A 24,200-nucleotide genomic window follows, 5' to 3' on the forward strand; every position below is an offset into this window, starting at 1 on the left:
TAAGGGAAATCTCTATTTCTCTAGTATGTGTAATAAGAACATTCTAGTTACAGTTGTCTTCTCAGACACCACTGAGTAGGACTAAAGTTGGAATCCTAGGATGAGATTTCAATCTCCACTCTCCTGCTTATTATCTGTGTGACTCTGGGCACATCCTCTATGGACCACAATTTTCTAATATTTAAAATGAAGATTTTTGAATTAGATCACCTCTAAGGTTTGTTTCTGTGCTCAATCTATGATCCTATGATTTTGAGAAAACTTTTTCTCTTTCAGGAAGGGAGCAAAGCGGCCTGAGAAGCTGGTTCCAAGCTAGATTTTTCCTTTTCCCCTTCATTCTTAACTTCTTTCTGGATTTGAGATGGCTCAGCAAAAGAGTGAAATCAAGTAAGCAAATGTTGAGGCTTAGCTGTACATCATCTTAGTCTAGCCTACATAAGACCTTTCTTGGCTGTTTGCAGTGACATAATGAGTCATGACATTGTACATGCATTTTTCAAATAGGGGAACCACCTTCCTGCTTGAGCTCAGAGTTGAAATATGATTCTCCTATGTAAAGAGACCCACAAAAATGTTCATTGGCTCTCTGCAACTTTGAATTTTTCCTGTTTGGTTTCTATGGTAGAAATTCAGGTTAACTGTTGGCTGCCTGCAGGCCAATACTGTTATGAATCAACAGGCTGGGCTGGCTACATGCATCTACAACCAAATTGGCAGCTCCTTAATTTCCAGGGAATGTGTTGTTAGGAAAAAAAAAAAATAAAAAAAAAACACAGCTCGATTTGTAGATTCTCAGGGAGATGTGTCTCATCCAAGTTTTTGTTTTTGTTTTTCTTTTTTAATCATGGCTTGACATGTGTCTTGAGTAAATATTTTTTCAAAAGCACAGGGATGGACTCTAGCTCTTCTACCCATGTATGTCATCCTCAGCCATGGCTTCATGGTCACTCTTCAGAAATAGCATGTCATTTCAGGTTTGACTCTTGTGATAACCAAACAGATTTTTTTTAATTAGATTTTTAGAACAGATTTTTAGAATTAGATTTTTCTAGAACAGATTTTTATTTTCAAGAGGAAAATAAGAGGAAAAACAACAGGCAACAATAGGCATCCCTGCCAGATCAGAGCTCTTGGCCAATCCCCTTTCTAAATCTATAATCCTATTTTTTTTCTTGCTAGGATTCTGTTTTACTCTTTTTTTTTTTCTGATTCAATATGTCAAAATGTCAGCCCCAAAGAGAGTATGGACCAGTGTTTATCTGTAAATGAAAAGACTTTGATTAGATGATCATTTCAAGTTTTTCCTAGCTCTAAATCCCAAGATCTTTCCAGCCAGTTGGACAGTTGGAGTCTCAATACCTACTACACCCAACATGGGACCTACAAACTTTCCTAGGAATAGGATGAACAAATCTTTTTTTTTTTTTTTTTTTTCAGGTCAGTCAGATGTGGTATGAGTTGTTTTGGGTTAGATGAATCAGCCCATTTTTGTGGATTTCCTGAGATGCTTTCTGAAACACTGCTGAAAAATATCTTGTGTGATCTTGTAACAAATTAAACAGAAGAGAAACCACCAAGTGCTTGCCTGTTTGAATAGGTTAACCACAAAAGCTCTGATTCATGGTGACTTGAGTTGAAGAGGGAAAACCCTGGATCATCATCTAGCTTCTAACTTTCCCAAACTTCACCTCCTTGATTTCCTTTTTTGGAATTACTGAGAGAACAAGAGAGGACTGGTCATATTTTTAATAACACTTGAATTCTGGACACCGGTCAATTTTTAAAATTGTTTGTGAAAATTATAACTGTATATAGTTACCTGTCCTGCAAGGTATTATTGTTTGTACTATTTTCTTAAAGATAAAAATTTCTTACTGATTTTTTTCTTTTTTCATGTGTACTTACATTTTTATTAGGAAGGTCAAATATACTTAATATATTTCAGCAAGCACTTTTTTCCCTTTTCTCCCTCCCCCCATATTTCTTTGCTGACTTACTCATTGGGCAAAACAATAAGCACTCTATCTTTTTTTCACTGTCTGGGATCACTTGCCAATCTTTTCCCAGCATACTTCATGCAAGTGGAATTTCTAGCACACCCACTTTTTTTAATCCTTTTTTGTTCCTGGTGTGTGTGTGTATGTGTGTGTGTGTGTGTGTGTGTGTGTGTGTGTGTGTGTGTGTGTATGTGTGTGTGTGTGTGTTTGTTTCTCCAAAAAAAAAAAAAAAAGGCTATGATCTCACTTATCTCTAGGGGAACTATTCTAACAAAGAAACATGCATTTCCAAGACCACGAGCCTTGCCCAACTCTGTGATCCAGTTGTTCCGATCAAAGTGTGTAAGCTACACAATGCACTCATTCACACACTGGGCTTCCTCTCCCTGAACAATAGCTCTTATAATATAATAGGTCCTACCTGAATGATGACGGATTAAGGGAAGTTTTCCATAGGGATAATGAAGTTGGATGTTTTGCAGAGTAAACAGGACAGTGTTCTTTGGTCATGCTTGTTTGTAATTGGGCAGCGTGTGTATTTGTGTTTCATAGAGGTGGAGAGAAATCAATGTTCTAGTTCTTTTTATTGTTCATTTCCTTAGAATTGGAATTCAGAAGTCTGGTGATGGTCAGTGGCACTTGAACTCAGGAAAACTCAGTTCTCAGACTAGGAGGGGCACAGGGTTGTTTTGCCAAGAAACAACTAAAATTTCCTGTTTTCCAAATCTGAGATTTAACTTCTCCCACCTTTGGGGTCAAGTTTTCTATGCTTTTGGCCAACTTTAGATTTTGTTCCCAACGAGAAGAAAAAACTTGGAAGGATGCTCTTAAGTCAGACACCAAGTGACATTTATAGAACTGTCCTTTGTCAGCTAAATTCAAGTGCATTTTAAAACATATAGATTACATTTTTCTTGAAATATGTGTGCATAATATAGTTTAACATTAAGAAGAAAATTACTCATCAAAGTGTGTTTGAGATTTTATTGTACCCAACATAGCTGAAAAATAGTTTTAAAAGGCATTTTAAAATTTCAATATACATGGTTGGATCTATCCCTAGCAAATAATTAGAATGAATATCTCAAATGGATTGTCAGTAAAAGTGACAGAAATGAATTTTGTTATTGCACCATCCATTTGCCTTCTTTTTATAATCTTTTGTAATTCATATGTATATATACTAATATCTATTATATATATTCACGTAATCTTTTATACATAATAATAATCTTAGATTACAGATCTAATTTAACTCCTTCACTTCACAAATGAGAGAACTGAGGTTCTGAAAGGCTCTTTTACCAGATCTGAGTGGCTTAATGTGTGAGTTTCAGTGCAAAAGCCAAAGTATAAAATTATGCCAATAACATTTACAATTATGTAATTATTAGGGACAAGGAAAGTGATTGCTTACAAGGGATAGGAAGTAGTAGAAGAAAGTTTCTAATATTGTTCATAGGGTTCCTTTGTAGATGACAATAAGAAAATAACTCAAATATAGGTTCTTTATGGACTTCCCAAAATATCAATTATGACATGATTCTTGACATAATTCACATGGTACGTGCCGTACTCCCTCCTCCCCAGTCATCAATTAATATGGCAGTCATTTTAGCAGAAATAAAGAGATCATTCTGCACCATTCATTCCCACCAACACATTCAGAGCCCAAAATAGAAATATTGCAAATATCCCCAGAAAACAATCCAGTGAATAGTCTGGGAATGTTCATTGGTGTCACACACACAGTTATAACTGTATGCATCCTACAGACTTTAATAGAAATCTCCTGGCTACCTCCCAGCATGCTACTTTGAAAATAGAGGAGAGTCCAAACAAAAGCTATTCAGTGAGATAACCTAAAATTATCCCATTGAATTCCACCGTGCATCTCTCCTGCAGCTACCTAGGGAATAAGGTGAGCTTAGCTTTTACAAGTACTGCTATTTATTATTTAAGCAACACACTGTGGCCTTGAGTTAAGTTTTTATTCTGGAAATTTACATATTGCAAAAACTGAACTAAACTGTCATACTTGACAGTGAAAAGATTTCCTGTATTAACTTTTAGGACAGTGCAGAACTCCTGTGAACTGGACTGAGCCAGCCACTATTCAGTATTTATTTTTCTCTCTGAATTACTTTATCAGTAGCTGCCTATAAGCAATTCACAACATCAGACTTCCTCTTGTCTCTGTGTGTATAAAGAGGAGGAAGTTTGTCCTGAGGAGATGGACATTTCTTTCATTTTGCTTTTTTTTTTTTTTTTTTTTTTAAGATATAGTTTTGCATCAGACTATTCTATTCATAGTAAACTCATCCGAGTGAAGTAAAATTAGAAATTGTAATGGAAATTTTGGAAAATGTTTTTAAGTCAGATATCTGTAATATGCATGAAGTATTTCACATACAAATAAAACTAGACTATACTAAGCTTGTTTTCTTGAGCTGATTTTCAAATCCCAAAGCTACTATGGAAAAAAAAAGGAGAAAGGAAGCATTTTGAGGGCAAAAATTATTGTGCATTTATTTGTTTATTTTGTCTTTGTGCTTCTAGCATGTAGCTCAGTGTCTAGTACATAGTTTGGGAAAGAAAGAATTAAGGAAGGAAAGGAGGAAAGAAGGAAAAGAAAGGAGGGAAGGAAGGAAGGAAAGAAGGAAGGAAGGAAGGAAGGAAGGAAGGAAGGAAGGAAGGAAGGAAGGAAGGAAGGAAGGAAGGAAGGAAGGAAGGAAGGAAGGAAGGAAGGAAAGAGGGAGGGATAAAAGTTATACTTAAAGAAGTCTTTCCTGAGTACCTCAGCTGTAATGCTTTCTGCCTCATTGTATCCCTTCCTTGAGCCCCATATTTGTTCCTTCCCTTCATGGTATTTTTTAAGCTATAAATATGTTTTGTATATTTATCATCCCAATACATTGCATGCCCCTTGAGAACAAGAACTGGTTTCCTTTGTTTTTTTATCTTAAGCGACTAATACAGGACTCGAACCATAGTAGATGCTTCATAAATGTTTTATTAAATTCTCCGAATTCTTATAACATAATACCTGAGAATGCTCATTTGCCAATTGACAAAACAAAAAGTAAAGGTAAGGATGGTTTAATGGGTAAGAAGGTTGATCTTAGAGTTAGGAAAGCCTGTTTTCAAATGCCACCTCTGTCACATTTTACCTGTGTGATCTTGCCTAGCCACTTAATTTCTCAAGACCCTAAATGACTCTCTAAAACTATAACTTATAGATGACTTACTCTGCATTGGTAGGAGGAATTCCCCTACCAATAATTTGCCACATAGAATTTACATAAAAAATAGACAACAGAATTTCAGACATGAAACAATCTGCAATAGTTATCCAATCCATCCTATTGTGAAAAACATTCCCTCTATAATATATCCAACAAGTCTCTGAATGTTTTAGGGAATATCTCTAATAATAATAGTAATGAGAACAACTAGCATTTACATTGTAGTTTATACTTTGCATAATGCTGTACCTATGTTATCTCATTTAATCTTCACAACAGCCTTGAGAAATAGATACTATTTTATAACCATGTTACAGATAAGAAAATGAAGGCTGAGAGAAATAAAGTAACTTGCATAGTGTCACAAAACATGTTAAGTATCTGAGGAAAGATTTGAATTCAGATCTTCCTAATTCCAAGTCTAGCAGCTAGATACCTCAGGAACAAAACACCTCTTGAAGCAGACATTAGAATAGCTAAAATTGTTAGGAAAAAAAATTTTTTTTCCATATTGTGCTTAAAATGACATTTGTAAAAAAATTGCTCATTGTTTTTAGTTCTATCCCCTGGAACCAAGCAGAAAAAATTAACTTCCATTTTGATATGAAAGTCCTTAAAATATCTAATAGCACCAAGGATGCTTCCTAAGTCTTCCCAAGGCTAAATATTTTCAATGAATGAAACTGATCCTTATATGACAGGTTCTTTAGTCTTGTCATAGTCCTGGTCTCTATCCTCTGGACTTTTTCTGGTTTATTATCATTTTTCTTAAAATTTATGCCCAAAATTGAACATAATTCTCCAAATAGTTTCCCCAAGACGAATCACAAAGAGATTATGGCCTCTCTCTTTGTGGATATTATGACTGTCTTTGTGGTCTAGGATAGTTTCACTTTTCTGGCTATCATCTCACATCATTACCTCATTTTTGAACTGGAATTCCCTAAACAGCCCAAGTATTTTTCACTGGAAGTGTTGCTTAACATCGCTAGCCTATATTTGTGAACTTGACTTTTTTTGTACTCAATTTTAGAACTTTACATATTAAGTTTCATCATATTTAATTAATACCATCATTCTAACAAATCACAATATATTTTGAATCTGAATTGTCATCTACTATCTATCTACTCTTCTACATCTTGCAATAGTTTCGGGTATCTGGATAACATCATACACAAATTTGACAGTCCATCTATACCTTCCTTCATCTAAAGAGCATTGATAAAAATATGAAACAACATAAAACTAAGGAAATAGCTCTAGGTTATTAGAATAGAACTTTCTCTTCAAAGTGACCCTTTGGGTTCAGTCATTTAACCAGTTTCAGATCCCCCTAAAACATCTTCATCTAGCTCATACTACTAAGCTGGCAGACTCTGTCTAATGTGTCATTAAAACCTAAGTATAGTTTGCTTACAATATTCTCTTAAGCTTCCAGTTTTAATATTCAATATTCTGTATATATCTTTTTAAAAATTTACATTTGGCCATGTTTTGCTCTAAACCCCTTTATCTGTTTTTCAAGGCAGTTCATTTTTATGCTTCTCAGAATATTTTTTTCCTTGCAGATTTTAATTCTTGAGACTTTTCAGTCATTTTTAAACTAATGACCCCTACAAACTAATAGGCTAATGTACACTTTTTCCTTTCTCTGAATCTTTTGAAATCAGTTGTCCCAAAATCCAATTTGTACCTCAGTGTATAATGAACTCTCTCTTTTTTTTTTCTATCACAAGATCAATGATGGAAGAATTATTTATTTATAGGGTTCTGGTTGCTTCTTCTTCAATAACCAGTTCTTCCTTGTTGGTTTGAATTAAGTCCATAATAGCATTGTCCTTTCTCTCTAACTTGACCTTTTGAGGGATAAAATTTTCATTAAGGTGAGTCACAAATGTATCGCTATTCTGTTTTTTTCAGAAGCAGAGAGCCTGAAGATGTCAAGAAAATGTAAGTTCTCCATCTTTACACAGTAATGTCACAGTTATGATGTTAACCAAATTTCTTCTATTTGCAAAGTTTAATGTATGTCTCTACAATATCACTCCTTTCTCTACTCCCATTGATCTTTACTCAAATACTTTCTACCATGGTTAGTACTTTATTTTCCTATATTTTCTTATATACATGTATATTCTTAGTATACAATACTACAACATCTTCCTTCACATGTGTTCAGTTCCTTTTCAAAAATGTCCCCTCTACCAGAATTGAATTGTTTATTTTCTTCTATCACTTTCACTCTTGAGTCCCTATCCAGTCTATTGGACCTGGAGTCAGAAAAACCTGAGTTCATATCCCACCTTAGAAACTCACTATTTGTTGTGACCTTGTACAACCTATCTTCTCCTTCAGTTTCCCTATCTGTAAAATGAAGGTAATAGCACTTATATTCCAAAAATCTTGTCAGAATCAAATTAGGTAATACATATTTGTAATATACTTTGTAAACCTTAAAGTACTATATTTTTATTATTATTACTTCCCTATGACAATAACCAGTGCCAGTATCTTCTCAATATCATCTAATCAGTGATTAATTCTCCAATATTATTTTGCCAGGCTAATATGTCTTCAATAGCTTTTTATGAAGGGAATTTTGCTAAAAAGATATAGAAAGAACTAAAGTACAAAAATGATACTCCTGAACTGGAGTACATTCTCTCCTTTGTTCTTTGGTCCCTGGAGAGAATCTGAATCATTCCTCCTATCAAGCTCATTTCTGGGTGTGACAGAGCCATTGGATAAATCATTTCTTGCTTGTGGGACATAGGTCTTGACAACTAGGTCACTTCACTGCTGAACTAGATCAAGCTGGATCCTCTGCAAGACTGACCTTTCCCTGGACTTAGCTCTTGGTGACAGCTATGGACTCCATTTCCTAGTGGTTCATAAGATTAGAGCCTCATTTGTTCTTTCTTTCACACTGATTCACTTAAGAATAAGAAAGAATGAAATACTACAGAAACAGAAAAAACACTGGGCTATGTGTCCATGATTTCATGGCAATCAGGGGGATAAAGTGAGCCTGAGGTCCTGTGCCACTTGGATGCCCACAGATATTTAGTCTCCTCACTGGAAATCCAACAATGAGATAGAGAGTGAATTCTTCAATTGGAGCCTTTTGGATATACACTTCTTTACCACTCAGCAACTATTTAAAAGGCTTTTTTCTTTCACCCTGAAGTAAGTGGACAGGGAAGGTCACAGAATATCTACACATTCTCTCAGGCAGGAATAGGGCCTCTTTATTATGCATCATTACCCATCACCAAAAGCATTCTCCCCAAACATCTTCATGAATTGGTACGAAGCAGAACAAATTATTCATAGTCAAAGGACTCAGACCCCTCTGGCCAGTTCCTTGTTTGGTGTAATAGGAGTAGGGATGGGCAATGAGGACTTAATTCTTTGAGAATGATCAATTGGCTTTGCCTGGTGACAGGATGCTCAGGACCCTGCTTCCCCTTCAGAGAATGCACTAGTATTGTGTGACTATTTCTTCATGTACTTCTTGTAAGTTTTGGATATCTTCTTCTAACCCCAACTCTGCTTGCACTGATGGGTCAGGAACATCACATCTCAAAATTCTAAAGGTTCCCTTGAAGGGAGGTATCATATTCTGATGATATCATTTTGACTCTCCATTCTAAGGTACTGCCTCCCAATATTAACCAATTAATATTTCTTGAGTGAGCAATTAACATCAACCAGCTTCCTTTTTTTTTAAATAAAGGTATTTACTAAGAAGATAAAGCATAAAAAGAACTACAAAAATAATCTCTGAAACAAGGAACACACACTCTAATGCTGTGAAAGTGGAGGGTAGTGCCTCTGAGACCACCTCAATCTCTAGGAATAATTGGTTTGATGTGTTTGTCAGAAAACATTTACAGGACCAAGATGATTTTAGGGCAAGATATAACCATTGAATTAGGCATTCCATTGCTTATAAGACCCAGTGTCTTAGCTTTTAAGTTGATTCACTACTGTGATGAATCCCCCTGGTCAACACTTGCAACATACTCTTCATCAGGCTTGGCTACAGCAAGCTAAAATATGGATTCAAGTTATTCTTTTTGATGCCAGATATGTGTTTAGATTTCTTCTGGTGGCTCTTCCAATCTTTCAAAGCTCACAAAATCATTAATGTTGTTGATGTTTAATCATTTTTAGTCATGTCCAATTCCTTGTGACTCTTTTGGGATTTTCTTGGCAAAGATAAGGGAGTAGTTTGCCATTTCTTTCTCTAGCTTATTTTTGCTGATAAGAAAACTGAAGCAAAAAGGATTAAATGGCTTGCCTAGGGTCATACAGGGTTAATAAGTATCTGAAGCTGGATCTACACCCAGAACAAGGGGACTCTACCTGAGTGTCCCATGATTTCTTCTAATCTATCACATGCACTCATTCTCCTAAGAGAAAGAAATAATTAAATATAACAGAGACACAAAACCTAAAATGTTTCATGTTTAAGGCCATATAGCTATCCAAGTGGGGAGATAGATAAGGACTCCTGGAGTCTCCACTTACAGCATTTTTCTCCTTGATCATCACCAGAAAACGGGACAAAGGAAACAAATTTGGCTTATTTGACTTCCTTTTTTGTATCCATACTCAGTCTTGGCTCAGCAGCCAACTAAAAAGGTTTTATGTTTTGTTTTGTTTATTTTTTGCTTTACTCTCAGTAACCAAATGGGAAATAGTCACAGAATAACCGAGGATGCTATAAAATGCAGGTCATGTTCTCCATTATCCTGCCTGGAAGCAGGCTCTCCAAGGATCCATGTGGGTCAGAATCACATATGTAGACCACGTAATGCTTGGAGACGCAGACCTTCATGGACCAGTTTCCTCCTCCCCCCCATCACACACAGATAAGGAACTGTGAAGAAGAAGAGCTGGACCAAAACATCTTAGTAGAGAAATGTATGAATGAAAAAAGAAGATAGGCTGGATAGATGCTAAGAATAAAGGGTGAAAACTGACCTTTTTACAAGTTTCACTGGTACCCTCTCAATGTCAAAATAAAGCAAAGAAGTTCTCCAGAATGTTAGGGAGAACCTTTTCTTTACCCATGGCAAAACTATGGCAAGACATGAACAAGAACCACACAGAAAAGGTCAGCACAGATAAGTGATGATCTGGAGGTAATGAAGACCTAAATTAACAAAATCATACATCCTTCAGAGTATACATATTCAGCCAAAGTTGCAATTCAGTTATGAGTTTTCTTGCCATAAAGCCTCAGTGATACCATTGTTGTCAAGTTTGTATCTTTTCATTAGGATCTCTTATTTGACTCTGTGTAATCTCTATATTATATGCCTTTGTATATAAACAACTGAATCCATGGAGTTTATTATTGGATCTCTTCTTGGATATTTCTTCTTATGAATTATAGTTCCTTTCCTGGTAGTATTCCTTCTGAATTGTACCTACTATACTTTGTGATGTCAAATTTGTCATATTATGAGGGCAGTTTACTTTCTCCCTTCCCTTTTTAAGTTAAAACCTACTTGATTCATTTTTCAAAACTCCAGGCAAATATATTTTTACCAGGTCTTATTTGGCCCACTCTGTCCCTCACCAAGAACCCATCATTCTTATATTTTAAGCCATGAATGAGAAATCCAAATCCTTTTTTCAGAAACTACATTCTTAGGCAGTGTTCACTTCCTAAATCTGCCTTTCTGTTTATGAATCCCTGGCTTTCAGTGAGCACTGGTGATGAAAATACCACCTGAGTTCCCAAGATCATGAGCTTCTTGTTTTCTCCAAGCCTTTATTATGTCCATATATTCTTTTAGATTATCTCTGATGGTGCCATTTATCCCCACATGCTTCATTGCTGAATCACAGATCCATTTGAGTGAGTAGAAGCTGAGGTTTTGATAGTGGGTACATATCAAATACCCTGCCTCTCCCAATCCTATCCCCTTTCTCAAGAACTTGGGCTAAACTCCAAGTACAGATTGCTTTTTTCTTCCTCCCTAAGCCCACTAGAAATAGCAGACTGTTCAGGAAGTACCTGGTGGCAATTTTTCAAGCTGCTGCCTTTGTCAAGAGTTGCAAGATCTCCTTGACACTTCAAATCCTTTTTCCTTCCAGAGATATTTAGAAAAGTGAGCTGAGCAATTGACATGTCTAGATCTTTACTTAGCTCCTCATAGTTCTGGAGAGAAAAGAATAAGTAATAGAGGGGCAGATTTAATTCAATTCACTTCAGTTTGACAAATAATTGTGTACTGCATATTCCATCTCCTGACCTCAGTGCCTTTGCCTAGGCTGTACCCGCAATTTGAATTGATCTTCTCACTTTTACCTCTTAGGAATCCTGGCACCATTAAAAATTACCTCTTACAAGAGAACATTTGTGGATTCCCCTAGATATTAGAGATGTCAAGCTGCTTTGTGACCCAGACTCCTCTTGAATCATCTCATTTTAAAAAGCTCTGTGTGTGTGTGTGTATATATATATATATATATATATATATATATATATATATATATATAATATATACATATATGCACATGTCTATATGTTTATATGCATGTATAATCATAAAAATTACTTGTGTGTATATGTTATGTGTATGCATGTACATATACATACAAATACATATATACACACAAATATAAACATCTATACATCTATATATTATGTAGGTATGTATAAATAGGTATATATGCATGTATATATGTGTGTGTATTTGAGTATGTGTACATATATATATTTATATATTATTTTTATATTATAATTATTATATTATTTTTATATTTTATTTTATATATAATTTATATACAAATAAATAAAATATATAAATATAATTATATATAAAATATAATATATAACTTAATTTTATATATAATATAATAATAATAAATAGGAGGGGAGTGGTATTTTTCCTCACCCTAATTAGCAGAATGCTCTTTGAAGACAGGAATGATTTCATTTTTGTCATTTCATCATCAACACCCAAGTACAGTACCTGGTGCACAGTAGGTGCTTAATACATACTTGTTGAACTAAACTAAATTGAATCTATTACATAAGAGGGACTATGTCTACTATATTTTTGTAGCATATAACTTTATATACACTGACCACACAATAGACTTTTAAAAATTAATTATAATTTCTAAATCCTTGTACCAGTAGAAAGATCTTTACAAATTCCCTTTCTAATCTGCCCACCACACTACTCAAAATCATCCAAATGGCTACAAATTTAATGGTTCCAGTCCCTAGGTAGAAGATGCTACATGGCAGTGTGGATAGAATGTTGAACTCTCAAATCAAGAAGACCTGAGTTTAAATCCTAATCCAGACACTGAGCAGATGTAGCCCCTTTGGCAAGTCACTTAACCTGTTTGCCTCAGTTTTCTCAGCTGTAAAATAGGGATAATATTAGAACATATCCACCTCCCTGGATTGTGCCTGACTCATAATAGATGCTTTATAAATGCTTATTTCCTTCTTTCCCATTTAGAGACAGTATGTTCAGTAAAAGAGAACATGAGAACATGAGGCAGGAGACCTGAGTTCTAGTCTCTGTATTTTTGTGTGTTATCTTCTCTTCTAGAAAATAGATATAGCAAAATTATTATTGTTCCCAAACTACTTCATAGAAATAAGATAATGAATGTAAAAGCATGGAGTAAAATACCACACCCCAGAGAGGTTTTATTACTTTTCAGTTGGACGACACATACACAAGTGAGATATTTAAACAGGCTGTTTTAGAAAACTTGAATTAGGTCCATGTTTCAAAACGGCTACCATCTTTTGAGAAAAACAAAGGACCAGCCAAAGGTTATAGGAGTTCAGCTTCTTTCCAGCTGAAAAAGAAATAGAACTCACAGTTAATTGTGTATTTAACTCTGAGTTAATGGGTAACCTGCCAGGACAGAGATATTCCCACATCCCACTGGTCTTAATATATAGTATGACTCATCTTGTTGATGGACCTTTGGCTTTAGTGCAATGTGGATTTTCTATTATCACTTAAAATGTAAATGTCACACATCTCAGCCCCTCTTTCAACTCATTTTGTATTTTGTTTAACATCTTGGCAGGTAAAATTTTTGTTGACTAAAGTTCAAGAAGGGAGTTTCTTACTCCAGAAGTAGCACTATGGAAAAAGAAATATTTGACTAATTCTTAAGATTCAGGAGGGTTTAGAACTATGTGCCCTGAAGGGCTTGGATGGAATTTGAACTACAATGTGCCTTCAGTGTTCTTTGCTCCATTCAGCTATATATGCTCCATTAGAAGGAAGAATGTAGGACACTTAACCTCTTCAGTTTACATACTGCTTATAGTCTTATGAACAAAACAACTAATTGGTTCTGTTCATTTCTATCCCTAAATTCACTCCATGTGGGATCTGGAAGTGTGAACTCCTATGGAGTGTAAATACCAAGGTGACAGCAAAGCACTTCACAGGCAAAGCCTAAAATTCCACTCATCAACTAACATTTATTAAGTGCCTGTTACGTACTAAACACTGAGGGAAGACACAAAGAAAGGCCGAAACAGTTCTTGATTTCCCAATGAGGAGATTGCAATCTAATGGGGGAGACAACAGGCAAATGACTATGTACAAACAACTCATATACAGGGGATACAAGAGGGGGATCCTCTGTGTTTGTCCATCCCCTTCAATTTTATCTATATTCTTTAACTAGATCCATGCACAGAGAAGCTATCCAACATAGTGGTGCCCTTCTTCAAAGTTTTCTAAGATGTCATGGGTACCAGAACAAGTAGATTGACTATTTCTCTGATATCTTTTCCTATCGCTCCATGGTTGTCCCACCATTCTGATAATTTTTATTTTCTCAATGCTTTCTTAAATACTTCTTACATGTGTGTCATGAGTGGACATTTTTGCTAATATAATTGAAATCACTATGTAACTTCTTAATTTCTTTTGGGCCTTGTCTCTTCCTTCTCTTCATCTTTGGGCCCATTGTAAATCTATAGGACATGTCACAGATATATATATATATATATATATATATATATATATATATATACTGATCCATTAATTGATGGAAGGGCCATCTAACTGTATTTTATAATCTGGACAATAGGCATTTTCTACCCTTTTTATTTCCTTTACGGATTGCTATAGACAAATCTCTTTTGAGTCATACTAAATATGAATAGATTCTAGAGTATTCTGGAGCTTGGAATAATTATCACAATGCTATCTATAAGAATAGAGCATATGGAGAATTTCACCATCTAAAGGGATAATAATAATAATCATAATCATAAAATGATAACTACCACTTACAAAATAGTTTAAGCCTGGCAAAGTACTTTACATATGATCTGTACAGGTAAATGTTATTATTTTCCTCCTTTTATCAATGAGGAAATTGAGACTGGTGGAGGGTAAGTGATTTGCCTAGGATCACATAAATAATATTTTCTGAAGGGAGATTCAAAGTCAGATCTTCCTGATTCCAAGTCCAACATTCAATCTACTACGATATCCATGGGCCCAGCAATTCATCTTCCATCTGGGTTCTACTTAGGATCTGCTATAATCGCATTTATCCAGGATCAGCTTTGATACATTTCAGCATGAAAATTGGGATACTCCAGAACTGGAGAGCATTTAAATGTGTCATTATGTGTCCTTACATTTGGGAATAGAATGAGACTAACCATGCCATCAAGTACATACTTTTCTTTTGCTTTAGAAATATTTGTCTCAGCTTTTAGTTTCTATAGGCTGTTTCTCTCATTTCCACATTCCCCATTCCATTTCCACTTATAGCAGCTACACATACTGTTCCAGATTTTTCCTTGAAAACCAATAAAACTTTCTGACTTTCTATGCTATTTTAGGCACAGACACTAAAAATACCTAGGAACACCAAAGACCCCTACATGGCAGCCTTCCAAGACCTGCTCCTTTTAACAGAGAAGGACAGCAGACCAAAGTATATTATTAAAACCACACCAAATGGCAACTTTTCCAATGATGGCAGCTGGATGTTAAGCAAAATTACCCCCACACACTTTGGAAGTATCCGTTTAGACATTATGACAGTAGATCCAGAAATCCTGCCCTATTTTGGGGGACATGAGACATAACCTTCAAAACAAGTAAACAAACAATAAATAAAATAATTTCGCCATCATCACCAGGCCGAGGACAACAATGTTCTCTTTCTAGAAAGACTTCATGGAAATGTGTGTTCTCCTGGTTCCCAAAGAGGTAAGCTGGAGCCATTCCAACTACATAACTTCTCCATGGCTCATGGAACCAGTCTGTTAAGCGGAATCCCTGCTGGGCGTGCTTCTCTCACCGTCCACTTGATGCATGTAGGGACAAGAAAGGTCATTTTTCCATAAACAGTTTCATTGTTTTGACTTCAATCTGAAGCAAATTATCCTTTTGCAGTAGAAGTGAAAAGGTTTAATCATGCAGGACATTTTTCAAAGTCAGAAATATAATATTATGCCAGCATATTAAATAATTATTCAACTCATGTCTCTTGGCACATTTGATTATAACACGTCCTATTTTACCATATGTACTGTTAGAAGGAACACTGGGAACTTATTACCAACTGAAAAAGATGGGCTGAGACTGAAATATAGTTGATGGTTATTACTTTGTTATCTATAGATAACTAGGCAACATATCTCTTAAGTGATTCTGATTAACCTTGTTTCAAGAGCTTAAGAAATATGGGAGTTCTCTGGGCAATAACAATAACAAAATTAAAACTAAACTAAATAGAAAATGAGATGTAAAGGCAATCAGATTTTATCCTCTGTGCTGGGAGTAATATCTTAACCTCTACTTGTATGCAAGTTATGTTAGTTTTTCCTTAAAAGATATCAAAACTATATCCAAGACTTAATTAGCTAAGAGAACTAAAGGATCAGGCTGATAACATTACTTCCTGGTTTTGTTGTTCAGTTTTTTCAACTGTGCCTAACTCTTTGTGACCCTATTTGGGGTTTTCTTGGTAGAGATAATGGAGTGGTTTGCCAGTTCCTTCTCCAGCTCATTTTACAGATGAAGAAACTGGGGCAAACAGGGTGAAGTGACTTACCCAGAGTCACACAGATAGTAAATATCTACAGCCGGACAGGAACTCAGGATTTTAAAGCCTACACTCTATCCTGCACACCTAGCTTTTCTACTTCCTGGTCTTCAGGAGCTGCTCTGTTGTTTGGCTTGCATACCATTAACTCAGGTAAAGAGAGTTAACTTAGCTGAATCTCTTTAGGGTCTCCTCTCTGCATATCCCTGTTAATATTCTTCACTTATTAAGGATAAATAAACTTTATTTTTGTGACTGTTGAATGGTCTAAGAGCATCTCTTTTCATGACATTATAGAACATAAATTTCCACGGGACTGGCCTAAGTCAGGCCTAGCCACAACTCTCTAACCAAAACAGGGTCTTATTTTTATTAATCTTATGGTCTGATTTCCATTTGGTTCAATATGATTTCTTTAAGGATTTGGGATATATAAGTAAATAAAAAGAGTTACTGTTCATACAGGAGTGTACAATATGTTCAGGAAAGAAGAGTCTCGCTGATGGGAGGACTGCCAAGTCCTTTCCAGAGCTGATTTATACATTTGGTGTCCATTTGATTCATCTGATTTTCACCTGTGGCTCAAAGGAGCTGTATCAAGTACAGCAGATACATCTCTGTAAACCATATTGGCACACAGGCTAAACTAGACTGAGGGTAACTGAAGGATTTCAAACCCTTTGGTAATTTAGGGATGTGCTACCCCAAGCAGGTGTAACCCCAAGCATCTATCCATCACCAAAATGGGTAGATGAAAACAATTTGTTCCAATATCCATGAAGGAGGCTGAGAAAGCATTGTAGAACACTTAGAACTTAGTCATCAAAGATACCAAGGTCATCCACAGCATCCTGAGTAGTCTTAACTTGACTAGTCATCTTGATTTTGTCTTTCCAATAAATTCTGATGACCCTGAAAGAGAGAATAAGTTTGATGACTTTTATAAGTCTACCTTACTAAAATCTGATTTATGCATGAATCAAAAGACTTTACTATTTTTTATGTTTACCTATCTCAAAGTCCTGGGCATCAGGTATGGAAACACTAGGAGCTGTAGTCATAACTCTGCATGCAGGCAGTCCAGGCTATAGGGTCATCTTCTTACTTCACTGAAATGACAGTGAGATTCTGCAATCTCTGGGTACTTGAGCACATCGTTCACTTTCTGGTGTAAGAAAGGGGCTAGTAAAGGTGTCCTAAAAATTATCTGTTTCACCTAATACTGGCTTGCTTACTGCAGAAGGTAGAGATCCCATATTGTGGCTGAAATACAAAAAAAGTATGCAAAAACTTTTTCAAAAATGATTTCACTTTCTATTGGAAGATAGAATTTGCACATAGTTATGGGCAACAAGAAATCCAATAGACTGGAAAGATGAACAACTCTTGTCACAAAAGAACTCAGTATTTATCACATCCAAATAGCAGCCCTGAGGGAAACAAGGCTGGCAAATGAAGGCTAACTTACTGAAAGTATAACAAGATACACGTTTTTCTGGAGTGGTGGCAGTAAAAGGAAATGCTGTAAAACTGGGATAGGTTTCACAATCAAAACCAATCTAGTCAACAAGCTTATATGCCTACCAAAAAAGAAGTGAATGTCAAGGGAATGACAATGTCATTTCCACTCAGGAAAGTTCTAGGTCACTATCATCATTGTGTATTCTCCTACATTGGTAAACATTGATGAGGTCAAAGAAAAATTTTATGAAGACCCGGAGACTTCCACCATCAATGTCTCAAAAAGACAAGCTTTTTTCTGGGTATTTTTAATGCAAGAGTAGGCATAGATATGGCAGGAAGTCCTTGGGAAGAATGAAGTCAGAAACAGCAATAGCAATGGTCACTACTGAAGACTTATGCATCTCATGCAACGCTGTCTTCCATTTACTTAAATGCAATACAACTCACAGCAAACATTGACATTTAGTAGACTATGCCATTGTCAGAAGAAGGGACAGACAGGATGTGAGAGTAATGAAGTTAATGTATGGTGCATAGTGCTGGACCGATAATAGACTTATCCTCTCCAAGCTTAACATTTGCATTCAACAAAAGCCCCAATGCAAGACAATCAGCAAATGACTTAATGACAATATGTTAGAAGCCTTCTTCAAGTAGGAAGTCTGCTGCTAATTTATAGAAAAAGGTTAGCTAACACAAGGTTGAGAACAATATAGCAGAAAAGAAGTGGGCAGCTTTCAGAGATTTAGCATGCAGCACTACATTTACTCATTTGGGCCAGAATACTTCCAAACATTAAGATTAGTTTGATGAAAATGATGGGGAAATCGAGAAGCTTCTAAATGAAAAATAAGAATACAAGATTTACCAGCAGGATAATTTGTCACTAAGAATACAGCATTTAATTTCATCAAAGCCAAGTGCAAGTCAAGCTTAGAGAGATGTATGATTCTTTCTTCAATAAGAACATAGATAAAATTCAGTTTTACACTGATAGTAACAATCCAAAGTATTTTTATGATACCCTGAAAGCTATTTATGAACAGAAGACTTATAGTTCATCTCAACTTTTCAGTGCTGATGGACCCACATTGATTAATGATAAGGGCATGATCCTGAAGAGATAATTGAAGATTTCCATAGTGATCTCTATGGACTGTCATCAATTAGTGCAGAAACTATTGACCATATACCTTAGACTGAATTCAGGCTCTCTCTGGCCAAATTTCCCACTGAAGAAGATATTTTTAAAAGTCATTAAGCTCCTCTCATGACAAAGTACCTAGTGCTAATTCTATTCTGGCTGAGATATACAAGGTAGCAGGTCCACTGTTCAAACAAATGCTGAATAAAAATTTTCAGGTTATATGGCAAAAGGAGATTTGTTAGGATTACAAGGTGAGAACTCACCTTGTCACTGTCCAGACAACCTGAGTTCTCACTTTGTAATCCTAACAGAGATTATCCCCAGGAGTTCAAGGATGTCTCTACTGTCCATCTCTATAAAGGTAAAGATATTGTCCTGTAACAATCATAGGTAGGGTTAGAGTAGGTGGGGAAAGACTCTCTTATTATTGCCAGAGTCTTCCTCAATATACTGATCTTTCACCTAGAAAATGGTCATTTTCTTGAGTGTGGCTTCAAAAAGGTCCAAGGAACAATCAGTGTGATGTAGGCTGCCCAACAACTCTAGGAGAAATGACAATAGCAGAATAGAAGATTGTGTGCAAGATTCATTGATTTGACCAAGGACTTTTATATGACCAGTTTTATGGTGAAAAGATCACAGTGAAATTTGGTTGCCTAGAAAAGTTCATCAGTATTGTACATCAGAGCTTTTAATGAGCATAAAAATATCAATATCAGATACTATATCAATGGTAAATCAACTTGAAAGGGCTAGAAGCCAATACTAAAGTGGAGGGTAAATTGGTGCATTTTTTTTTTGGTTTGCAGATGTTTATATACTTGATGTAGCCCCTGAGCCTGAGATACAACAAAGTATGGATTGATTCTCTGTTGCCTGTTCTAATTTTTGTCTAACAATTAACAACAAGAAAATATAGGTTCTCCACCAGGCAGCAATACATAATCCATCCATAAAACCATTGGTTACAGCAAATGGAGAAATGTTGAATGCTATGGATAATTTCATTTTTATTGGCAGTACACTTTCCAGGGATATATACATAGATGATGAGGTTGACATATACACTGCCAGAGCTATCCCAATGCTTGGGAAGCTCCAAGTGAAAGTGTAGGAGAGGAGAGGTATTAGATGGACTACCAAATTGAAGGTCTACAGAATCCTTGTGCTGACTTCATTGCTGTATGCCTATGAAACTGGACAGTATTCCAATACCATAACAGGAAACTCAATCAAATTCTTTTGAATTTTCTTAGGAAGATGTGAAAATGACCTAGAAAGATAAGGTATTGGACATTAATATCCTTTCTTGAGCTAAACTGCCAAGCATTAAAACTCTGCTGCAGAGAACACAACTTTTATGGGCTGGCTATATTGTTTGAATTTAAATGTATGTTTACCTAAAATATTATTAACACAAAACTCACACAATGCAAATGCTCATTTGGAGGTCAGAATAAGCAATACAAGGAAAATCTCAAGATCTCTCTGGAGAACTCTGGAATTGATTGCATGACATGGAAAACACTCACAAAGGACTGCCAAGCACAGCATGCCTGCATTAAAGAAAGTGCCATGGTCTATTAGGGAAGCAGAATTGCAGTCACTCAAAAAATATGAGATGTATAAATTTAAAGACATCTCTACTTCAAATGTAGAAGTGGACTATTTGTGCCCAACCTATGGTAGAACATTCTAAGCTTTTACTGCTCTGATCAACCATAGTCAAGCACTGTACCTTGATTTTAACCCTTTGTCTTGTTTGATCTTCTTCAAGAATGAAGGACAACAATAAACCAACTCTTTGTACACGAGATTCAGATACTTTACATAGTCCACATATTTTAAATTATTTCCATTGACCCATCTACATTTTTAGCTTACTCCCATTTGTGACAAACAATATTTATTTGTAAGTAAAATTGCTAGAGGTAAGGGTAGAGGCTATGACCATGGAACAGAGTGAAATAAAGGACATCTCTTTAGCCTAATATATAAAGTACTGGACTTAGAGTAAGGAAGATCTGAGTTCAAATTTTTACTCAGTTTCCTCATTTGTAAAGTGAAGACAATGGCATCTACCTTCCAGGGTTGTTGTATGGATCAAATGGAAACAATTATTTTTATTAAACCAACTGTGATTGACATCTGTAACTTTATTCTCACTACCAAGCTATTCTAATGAATAAACTGCAGCTTTTTCTTGTATGAAACAAGGAAATTGTTTTAAATAATTTCTAAGACCAATTCTCTCATTCATTAAATTCTCTGATGCTATGTGTGAAAGATAAGCAAATATATAGTTGTGATTAGAGGAGGAAAGAAATGATCATTATTTCCTCTTCTTCCCTACTGGAACCTACCAGTTCTTCCCCTAGAACAACCTTAGATTCTGAATGATGAACTTTCAACTTATTTCACTTGGAGCTAGACCTTTACCTTCCTGGACCCTGTACTCCCCTCTATTGTTCCATTCCATCTGCAATTTGTGGTTTCTTTTATTAGGATATAAGCTCCTTGAAGGCATGCACTGCCTACTTGATTTTATTTGTTTTTTCTGATAGCTTGGCACAGTACCTAGTACAGAGAAACCACTCAATAAATGCCATATCTATTTAATACAGTAGACAAGAAAACACTGGAATTGATCTAAACAGTATATCTTCGTGTTGTCAGGCATACCCTCTCAATCTGGGATCTATTTTATGGAAGACAGTCCTTCTTACCAAGTAACAAATAATCATTTGCTAAGAAGGAAAGGAACTGGAGTGGAGGAAAAATTTTTAGCTATGATCCCTAAGGCAGGTGCTGGAAAATGTATATGATGTCAAAGGTGTCAGGCAAAACCAGAAACATAAAAAAAACCAATTGAATTGTCAGATGGGGCCTTTTTGACATGAAGAAGAAGGTAGAAAAGAAGAATCATGTCTCAAAATAAGCCCAGTCGGACTTTACTTCCTCAGAGCATAGAAAAGATAAGAGAGAAAAGACTGTACAGTACCTTCAAATGAGGATAGAAGTAAGGAAAGGAAATAAAACAAAAGAAAATGATGGTTATTGTTAAGAACTAGGTCTAAGGAATAAGTTGTAGTTCAATAGTTCTTATTTCTGTAGACTAGGAATCTGTCACCCAGATCACATTCCAAAAAAAACTGAGAAGGGGAAGGAAAAAGAGCACTTTTCAAGGACTCCATGTTGGCTGACTAGGCAGAAGTGGTGATGGCTTCTTTTTATACTCATCTCCTAGCCACTGGCAAAGAAAAGCAAAGTTTAGAGCTAAGCTGGGGTACTGGCCTGACTTCAGAAGATGAGCGTGTCCTGGTACCAGTTAGAGATAATGAGAGCCAATTGGGCCAAAACATCAGGGATGAAGACACGTGATGTAAAAGTCAGATGAGAAAGTCTTTTCTTCCTCCAAAAATCTCTTCCAGCTGTTCCTCCATACATCTCAATCCCCTTGTTCAGGGAACTTGTCCAGGTCCCCATCACTTGTCACCTGGACATTTGTAATAGTGTGTTAATTATGTCTTGTTCATTTGTCTCTCCCCAATCTGTCTTCCCCATTGTTGCCTTTTCCTAAGGCATAGCTCTTATCACACAACTGCAATAATTAATGAACTCCAATGACTTCTAACTACAAGAGTCAAAAGCATTTTCCTTTGTTTGGCATTTAAGGATCTTTACAACTGGATTCCAGGATTTTAAATCATGAGCTAAGTACCAGAGATACAAATGGAAAAGTAAGACAGTCTTTGTTCTCAAGGAACTCATTCTAATGCAAGAAACAACTCTTTTAGAAAGTTTTAGTTTCTACTCAAATGGTTTTGTTCATTTATTCAATCACTTGTATTAATTTTTAAAATTTTCAAAAAATATTTGAGTTCCAAATTCTCTCTCTACCCTACCTACTGGGAAAAAAAAACAAGCAATGTATCAGTTATATATGTGAAGTCATAAAAAATGTGTCTATATTGCCCATGTTGCAAAAGAAAGGCAAGAAAAATAAAATGAAAAAAAAATGTTTTAATTTTCACTCATTAGTTTCTCGCTAGAGGTAGGTGGCATTTTTTTCATTGAGTCCTCAGAATTTTTGGATTATCAGATTATACAGTATAACTCTTTTACATTTAATTATTGTTACTATATTGCAATTACTGTGTACAGTGTTCTCCTGGTTCTGATATCTTCACTTGACATCAATTCATATTTCCTGAAACCACATCCCCCTCATTTTTATAGCACAATAATATTTCATCACAATCATATACCATAGTTTGTTCAACCATTCCCTAACTGACAGATAGGTTCAAGTTAAATGGAAAAGTCCCAAAGTCCTTAGGGAGAAGAGGTAAAACAGATGTTAATGATGCTACTTTAATATCATCTTTAATGACATAATCAGTTTCTGATGCTAAACTATCTGATAATACCATGGACTTTCCTTTCTATGTCTGCATTTCTTGTGATTAGAGCACTACTGCAAGGTCATTTTCCAGGCTGCATTTCCACAGGGGTTATTTCCTAGGATGAGGCTGGAAGCAGGTCTGGTAGTTTGTGGGCCATTGCTATTCCCAAGGCTATTGGGCTCTGGGGTCCTGGGCTGCCACCATTAGCATCCTAGGGAAAATGATAAGCAAGGTAATAGTGGTGGTTTGACTTTCCTTGTTCATGCTGCCTCTTATCTCTCCCTCAAAGTACCTTGCAGATTTATCTAGGTTGGATTACCTGCCCTGTGGCAGTTGTTTGACAGTTGGTAGAGACATATGGACTCTGCTCCACAGAAATTGCTTCCTTGGATGATGACTATAAGGGCTGGGCTTGAAGCAGAATTGATGGTCTAGGGGGTATTGCACTCCCAGGACTCCTATGAAGTAGGTGTTGCTGGTGGCTATAAGAAAGGTGACTTCCATCCCACAATAGTGTCTCTCCCCAAAGTGGCTATGGTGTCTGTGTTGAAAGCAGGTGTAGGGTAGGGTACTACTAGTCTTAAGGCTCTTAAGATCAATATCCTGGATAGTCTCCATCAGTGTTTCAGGGGAGATAGTGATCAAGGTCATGGTGGTTTGACTTTCCGAGTACATGTTGTATCCTGTATCTCTTCCAGAATATCTTGCTGCTTCAGCTAAGCTGCCTTGCCTGCCTTGTGTGATTATATATTCTATTCATATTATACATAACTCCCATTTTATTTGCTTTTTTTTTTTGCTACTGAGTCATTTCTGTAATGCCCAACTCTTCATGACTCATTTCAGTGTTTTCTTGGCAAAG

The 24,200-nt window shown here is 35.9% G+C and overlaps 1 long non-coding RNA gene across 1 annotated transcript in view; it reads left to right on the top strand.

Moving 5' to 3' along the window:
• Nucleotides 1-24,200, top strand: part of LOC141542617 (uncharacterized) — a 46,427-nt gene that overhangs the window by 16,453 nt on the left and 5,774 nt on the right. Inside the window, exon 3 of the long non-coding RNA XR_012482218.1 lies at nucleotides 7,166-7,195. This is a non-coding gene — a long non-coding RNA (uncharacterized LOC141542617). The remainder of the gene's footprint in view (nucleotides 1-7,165; nucleotides 7,196-24,200) is intronic.

The sequence above is a fragment of the Sminthopsis crassicaudata genome, chromosome 5 (assembly GCF_048593235.1).
Source record: "Sminthopsis crassicaudata isolate SCR6 chromosome 5, ASM4859323v1, whole genome shotgun sequence".
Taxonomy (NCBI): domain Eukaryota; kingdom Metazoa; phylum Chordata; class Mammalia; order Dasyuromorphia; family Dasyuridae; genus Sminthopsis; species Sminthopsis crassicaudata.